The sequence below is a fragment of the Epinephelus lanceolatus genome, chromosome 14, assembly GCF_041903045.1.
Source record: "Epinephelus lanceolatus isolate andai-2023 chromosome 14, ASM4190304v1, whole genome shotgun sequence".
In the NCBI taxonomy this organism is placed as follows: domain Eukaryota; kingdom Metazoa; phylum Chordata; class Actinopteri; order Perciformes; family Serranidae; genus Epinephelus; species Epinephelus lanceolatus.
The window spans coordinates 18,451,161-18,459,572 of NC_135747.1; the positions used below are offsets into that span (position 1 = coordinate 18,451,161).

Here is an 8,412-nt window from a genome sequence, read left to right on the forward strand (position 1 = left end):
GGAAATCACCAAGAGCCCCATGATATGATATTATGATACTTCAGAAGACAACACTGCGATTTCAAACACGTCATGTGGAGTATTATGATAACATTTATTGCAATTTATTTCCTTTTTTTCCCCAACTGTTCATTATGTTCCCAAAGGGCAACTTTGTCAACATTTGTTTTATCTAATAAGATAAAGTTTTGAGACTGTTCATCTCACTTCAGTCATTTTTATTGTAGCAAAATGTATCTAATGGGCTGGTGGATTTCATTTTAGTAGGTAACCAAAAGTCTAATTTGTGTTTGCAATATTAATAATATATACAATTAAAAAAAAATATCAGTGCTTGGCAACAATATTGCCATACCCGCACTCCTACTTAATATTATTATGATACAAATGTTTGATAACTAGGACAAATGTGCTCAATAATAGTTTATTCTTGACCATGGAAACCGTAATTTGCCAAAACAAAACAAAACAAATAAAAACAAAACCCAGCAATAACGAAAAATCCATTCATTCATTCATTCATTCATTCATTTTCCGTAACAGCTTATCCTGTTAGGGCTTATGGGGGGCTGGAGCCTATCCCAGCTGACAGGTCACCAGACAATCACAGGGCTGACACATAGAGACAGACAACCATTCACACTCACATTCACACCTACGGACAATTTAGAGTCACCAATTAAGCTGTATGTCATTGGACTGTGGGAGGAAGCTGGAGTCCCCACAGAAAACCCACGCTGACACAGGGAGAACATGCAAACTCCACACAGAAGGGCTCCTCCATCCCAAGGATGGGACCCTCTTGCTGTGAGGTTACAATGCTAATCACTGCCCCACCGTGCCACCCACAATGAAAAATACAACAACAAATGGCCACTGTTTTATCTTTTTCCAGAGCCTTCAATTGTATCTGAAGGAAGAACAATGATGAAGACCATGCAGTTTAAAGCTACAGGAAAAGCTAATAAGGGGATCTTGAGTTTAGATTTACACTGTCACTTTGACATTAAATGCAGGGATAGCTAATGCCTCCATAGCGGTTACCATATAACACATGGCCCCCATACAGGTGGAAATGAATGATTTGAATTTTTATTTTATTTTATCCCATTTCTGACAAAAACTGTCAATCCACATTTCATCTATGTTAGACCAGTGGTGGTATTTCTCTGAAAGCCTGACATGAAATTTTAATCCCTTTTGTGTTTTGTGTCCCTTCTGCACAGCACTCCGGTGCTTTCTGTTGAGTCCAAAGTGTCAGAGCTAATTGCTAATACAGAGTCATTCTGTCCCAAATACAAGAGATGTAAAAAGTCACCCCTGATTTGCACAAAAAATATTCTATGTGGATTTTCCCTCCTTAGTGGATAAAGTCATTTTACATGTCGACTGGTCCACTGAAGCTGGTTTCCTGTGGAGTGATGTATAGTCACTGGCTAAGCATCATATGGCTCACCACTATATTTGGGTACTCTAATGACCCAATGCATGCTGGGATAAGAGCTAGGCCCCAGCTACCCTGGAAAAGTTACCTAAAAGGAAAATATTTGTAAATATATGTACTATATGATGTCTTCTTGAAAATACTGCAATACTGTAAACATATACTGTGAAATACATTATGCAGAATTTCTGTTATGAGCCATGACAGTGCAGAGACCTGGATTTTTCTTCTCCCCAATTTGGATTTTCTGGCTTCAAACACAGACAGTGATGTCTTTTTAGAAACATCACAGAAACGTTATACCCTGTGTGTTGCTGCCCAACTGCGGTTACTCCTGGGAAACAGGACGTTCACCCCAGTGTGACTGTATGCTGCCTGCCAATTCATTTTTAGCCACCTGGGGGGCAACACAACAAGCTGTAAACACACTGTTGATCTTTTTCATCAAGGACATTTTGATATGTCACAGTAGGAAAAGCAAAGGTGTAAATGGCTGAAATTGTTTGTTTCCCAATTAACTTAGCTTAGCATGAAGACTGGCAATGGGGGGAAACAGGTAGCCTAGCTCTTGCCACGGTGCAAAACTTCACTTACCAGCACTTCTTAACACATTATACAGTACTGTGTTTGTTTAGTCCTTCCACAAACAGAAAAATAACAATTGGAAAAATGAAAGAAATTCTGGTGATCCATTCCTAAGTCTGGGAATAGGTAAAAAATAGGAATAGGTAAAAAAAAAAATGCCAGGATAATCTTTCTAATCATTTTTTAAAGTATTTTTTTTTATATCTTTGAAAATAGATTTAAAAAGACTTTGCAGGTGAAAAACAATTAGAAAGACATGAGAGTTTGGTTCCGTAACTTGCTAACACATAATTTAATATGTACGTTGTGTTTAGAGTGCATTGAGAAATAAACCTGATTTCAAACAAAACCACTTTCAGCCCTAGAAAGAACATGGGGTAGTGGTGCACTTCAGCCTCTTCTGGCCAAAATGAGTATTACAACAACTAACACACACACACACACACACACACACACACACACACACACAAAAAAATCTTCAAAATTTTTTCCTCACCTGTTTTCACAGATGAAAAACAAAACCTCTGATGTTTCCTGTTTCCTAAAAACAAAAGCTTTCATATATATGTATATATATATATATATATATATTTTTTTTTTTTTTAAAAACATATGTTTAAGCAACAAACAACAGAGGGAACTCAAGTAAGAAAATGTGTCTTAGGGCTTCTGTAGTGTCATGTGTTGGAACCTCTGCTGCATAATAATGTGCAAATATAACGTACCTGTAGCTTGTATATTCAGTGCCAACATTTGGCATTGGGTTAGCTTTGGGTTGATGTTGCTAAGGAAAAAGTAGTGTCACTGCACTGACGTACTCGGCAGATGTGTAAAATGTTATTTGTAAAGAAGTAATTGAAAAAGAACAAATACTCTGACCATTATACTGCACTGTATATATGCTAATATATTAGCAAACTGTGCTAATGGCTCTAGTTCCCTACCTAACAACAGGACATGGGAGTCTTATTGATGTTCTCATCAACTCTTGGCAAGAAAGCCAAGAGGCACGTTTCCAAAAATGTTAAACTGTGCCTTCTATGAAAGCTACATTATCAAAGATATCAAAGGACCACACACTGTCATCATGTGTTAACTTTAACAACCCTCAAAGCAGCAACAAAAACAAATGACTAACATGTTGTATTTTACATACTGTATGTTGTCAAGGTGCTTCTCAGAAACATATGCTAACATATTCCTTCCTTTGTGGGTGTAGTTGTTTACATAATGTGACCATTCTGGTCCATTTACGTTGGCTTCCCAGTTTCCTATAAGGTCTCACACAGTGTAAGGCTCATGAGACCTGAACAGACACCCAGAGGCACAACTTCATTTTGATATTTTGGCTTTTCTAAACCACCAATGGAACATCAATACACTGATCTCGGTGAGCAGGCTTTCATATTAATCAACGGACCTCTCATCTTCCTCATCCTCACTGCGAATATCTTCTATACACATTGCTTGATCTCACCGTGCAACACTCACAGACTCAAGCAGCCTTTAAAGATGCTACTGGGATTACTTGTCTGGTGCTCAGTTATCTATTGTGTCTCCCTGGCTTCAATGTATTTGTGGTTGAGGGAAAGGAATAGCTTTGCAATGTTTATTGTGTTGTGGGCGATTGTGCAGTACTACGTGTATAATAGCCTGACGTGTTCTGTTTGGCTGAACTTCTACTACTTTGTCCAGATTGTTCCTGCACAGTGAGCTCTTCTGTTCTGGGTAAAGAGGAACATCAAGTCTGTCATTTACAAGACTTTGCTTTTCGATGGGACACTCATTTTTTTCTGTATTGCCATTAACACTGCACATCAAGTATATCAAACCAGTGAACTCACTTTTATCAATGATACATGGACTGGATATCAAAAGGGTGGACTGTACATCACAAGCCAAGTCTGTATCTTTGTCGTTACACTGCATACCTTGTTACGTTTGTTTATAATGACAGTTTCTAGCTTCTCCATGGTCAGCTACCTGTATAGACACATAAGAAGTGTGACACGGAGTGGCGGCTGCTTCTCCACTTCAAGGATTCAAAGTCATATAAGAGTCACCATTACTGGGATCTCTCAAGGGGTGCTCTTCTTCCTCTTTATCACTTTCTATCTCTTCACTTCATTCTCCCACATCCTCTCCTTGCCCATTATGCTGGGTGCTTGGGCTTGCTTCACCTCCACCTCGCTGTACATGTTGGTCACGACGGTCAACTTGGGCATTGGTCAGGCTATATTCAGGCAAAGAGCAGCCAATGTCTGGAAGGCACTCAAAGCACTGTGTAGTGCTGGCATAGTGACAAATGATGAGAAAATGCAGCCAGCATCAGGTGAAATGACCAATACTGTAACTGCTGATGTCCAAATGTCCATGTGAATTATTGTGTATATGATGTGGTAATGTTGCTTGAAATCATTCTTATACAGAGTGAGGTTTCTTTTGATCAGTGTTATTGTGTATAGCAAAATAGATGTAAATGTTGTACTGTGGCAAAACACTGCCAGAAGACGTTCCCTTGATGCTGCGATAAACAGCAGATAATGTGTAATGACTGAAATCAAAAGAAGAAAAAAAGAAGCACTTCACATTTACACGCTACATTTTACACAGGAAGTTCAAGATACGTGGGTTAAGGTTTAGGCAAGTACAGTCATGTAGGTCAAGTTTGGGGCAAACATGGTTGGGCATCGTCACAAAATGTACTCAGCGTAAAGTTATGCAGCTTAGGTTTAGGGCAAATAAACATGGTTGGGCTTCATTACATTATGTACTAATGTAAAGTTATGTATGGGTTGAGGCAAAGAAACAAGATTGGGTGTTGTCACATTATGTACTTCACATTAAGGTACATATTTAACGTCAAGTTACGCAGGTTAAGTTTAAGCAAAGAAATGTGGTTTGGTGTCATCATATTACGTACCTAACTTGAAGGTAAGCACTTAACGTAAAGTTGAACAGGTTAGGTTTAAGGGAAAGACACATGGTTGTGGATGTCATCACATTATATACTTAACATAAACTTGCATACTTAATCCAAAGTTACATAAGTTAGGTTCAGGCGCAGAGATATTGTTTTGCGTCATCACATTGCATATTTAACATAAAGCTACGTGGGTTAGATTCATGTTCAAATATGGTTGGGCATTGTCACATTATGTTCTTAATGTAGAGTTATGTACGTTAGGTTATAGCAAGTAAAGTTATGTAGGGTTAGATTTAGGCAAGGAAACATGTTTGGGTGTCATCATGTTACATACTTAACGTAAAGTGACATACTTAACCCAAAGTTACTTAAGTTAGGTTTAGGCAAAGAACATTGTTGGACATTGTTACATCACGAACTTAATGTAACACTACGTGGGTTAAGGTTTAGGCAAATAAAGTTATTTAGGTCAGGTTTGGGGCAAACATGGTTGGGCATTGTCGTTCAGGGCAAAGAAATATGGTTGGGCATCAGCACATGTACTTCACATAAAGATACGCAGGTTAGGTTTAGGCAAAGAAACATTGTTGGCCGTTGTCACATTACGAACTTCGTCAGCACATTATGTACTTCATGTTAAATAACATAGGTTAGGTTTAGGCAAGCAGAGTTACGTAGGGTTAGGATTTAGAAGGAGAACCATGTTAACGACATACCTAAAAATAACTTTAAGTTCACTTGGTTTCACAGGGGACATGATCACCATTTTCCTGGGGGATGTACTGTGTCTTTTTGACCCTGATGTCATCTAATGTCTAATGAAATGCCCTGTTGAGTTGCATTATGGGATGTAGAATATCATGTTTTTAGAGCTCAACCGACAGTGACTTCAAGTCAGGATATCTTGTTCCTCCTGCTTCTATTCTGACCATTCTTTTTTTTTTTTGTCTGTCTCCTGTGACCACAACTCTATAAAAGCCCATTACTAAATCACTAAGGTAGCTCTGTAAGCAACTGCGCATTTTGCTAAGTCAGAATAGTAGGACTGTAAATAATCATGATGAAATTGTGATTTCACAAGTGCTTTATTTGCGTATACTAATTTGCATATCATGCAAATACACCAATACATTGCTCAGAGTTGACCTCTCAGGTTTTGTCTGTAAGAAGACACCGATATGAGAAGAACTAACTAATTGTAGATAGATGAAAAGGGGTTCTGTGTGCATCTGTGCAGCTGAGTCAGGTGTGCAGACTTCAGAGAGAAAAAGGACTGGAGCACTTTGACTGATCTGCAGACCAATGTTTCAATGCAGCTGTTGCTTCATCGGAGTCCAAAATGACTATGAACTTTCTAACCTGTTGGCTCATTAATGGGCCTTTTTTTCTTTTCAACATCGTGGCTAATGCTTTTTTCATCTTTTGCATGATCTGTCCACTTCATGGGGAGAGGATCAAGCAACCTCTGAAGCTTCTCCTGGCATCCTTGATTTGCTGTACAGTAATTTACCTGACTTCAGCTATTTTATTGTCCTTTATTAGGCACAGAGATGACAACTTGTACTTCACACTAGCCTTGTATGTGGTGTTTTTCTGCAGTTTGTCCACTAGTATGAGCTCCTCTGTTTGGCTGAACTTCTTCTACTACACCCAGATTGTACCTGCACAGAGAGCTATCTTCATCTGGATTAAGAAGAATATCAAATCCGTCATCTTCTGCATTCGGCTCACTGAGGGAATTAACAGTTTGTTTTATGGTGGTGTCATGGTTTTAAAGTACCTTGCTTTAACTAATTCTTTTGGCTTCTGTTACAATGCCACAATGTATGACACAAATTATTTGCAAACACCTCTAACTGTATTGCCGCCAAGTATATTTGCCATTGCAGTTTGTCTGGCAAGGGCCAATTTAATTTTCTGTGTGTGTGTTATGGTGATGTCCAGTGGTTCTACCGTAGTCTACCTGAGCAGACACATGCGTTGTATGGTAGCAAACGGACAGCCAATCTCTGGTCCACAGCTCAGCGGTCAAGTGAGGGTCACTGTCACTGGCATCCTACAGGGAGTCCTGTACACGTTCTGTGCTGTGTGGACTATGTGCGGGTTCTTTTCTCGGCCCAGTTTTGATGATACATTGATCCATTTTACTGTTGTCAACTTGTACATGTCAGGCACTACGTTCAGCCTGGGAGCTGGTCAGGCTGTATTCAGGCAGAGAGCAGCAGACATCTGGCTCAGAGCAGCTCGCTTCTGCAAAGCAACTCAAGTACAACAGTCTGAACAAAGAGGATGATACCAAAGCCTAAACCAGAAGAGCAGGACACTGGTGAGGTCAGCCTAAAACACTATGAATCTACATGGATGCAAGCTGCCCCTGAGGCTTGGAATGTTATTTTAGGAGATCAGAGACAGTGACAGTCTTTCTATTTCACTGCCAGAATAAATGCTGGCATTGTTTCTGCAAATCACAGAGGGTATTATGTAGCGAATATGTTGAACGTACATTTATTTGTGTTTCAACAGTGCTGTGGTTAGGGTTAGGCAAAAAAAAACACCTGGTTATGGTAATGAAAGGATCATGTTTTTTCTTAAAATACCTTGGACACAATCCCCACTGGAAAAGCAGCAATGTCTTGGTAAAAAAAAAAAAAAAAGCCCTTTTCCTGGCACTATCCATGCTGGAAATGCAGTGATCATCTGCAGTGGTCTACAGCTTGGCAGCAGTCTTGTCTAGCTGTCACGCCATCCACCATCCCCTCCACCTGCCAATGACAACATCAGCTGATATGTTGCGTCACTGAGAAACATTGATATGGCAACATTTTCTTCTGGAGACTGGGCTGACTATTTCCCTTATTTTAACTTTTCTTGCAACACACATGCATACATATATTCATAGTATAGAGTAAATTTACTACTTTAACAGTACATTTTGCTGATTATATAGTTCTAAATGCAGGACTTACTAGTAGCGGAGGTTTGTTTAAACATTTTATTTTATAGCTTCTTTTACTCAAGAGAAAGACCTGAATACTTTCTCCACTACTGCTGATTTTCAGTGGCAAAACATCAAGAATGATAACATATTTCTGTCAGTGATTTTGCCCTTTGATGCTGGCAGAGGTCAAAAGCTTTAAAATGATGCCTTCATGGTCTGTTGGAAATATTGGTATCACAATTAAACACACACACGCCCAAAGAAATGGATGAACATTGCATTGTGAAATACAAGTTGATGAATTGTGATAAACTATTTGAACATCAAGCAGCAAAGGTAGTGTGTTCTAATGTTTTTATTATTGTTTGTCATTCTGTACAAAGTGGTACAGCTGTATGCTTCTTTTGAAATTATTGCTGTGTACTTCTCATCATTAAAATGCACTGACCACATTAACCACATTAAAGATGTTACCTTCATGATCAGTTGGTAATATTGCAATGTAAGATGTATAGGGCT

The 8,412-nt window shown here is 39.0% G+C and overlaps 1 pseudogene; it reads left to right on the forward strand.

The window, feature by feature from the left end:
* The first annotated feature begins 3,620 nt into the window (after positions 1-3,620).
* Positions 3,621-4,408, forward strand: LOC144466755 (uncharacterized; annotated as a pseudogene).
* The last annotated feature ends 4,004 nt before the right edge of the window (positions 4,409-8,412 follow it).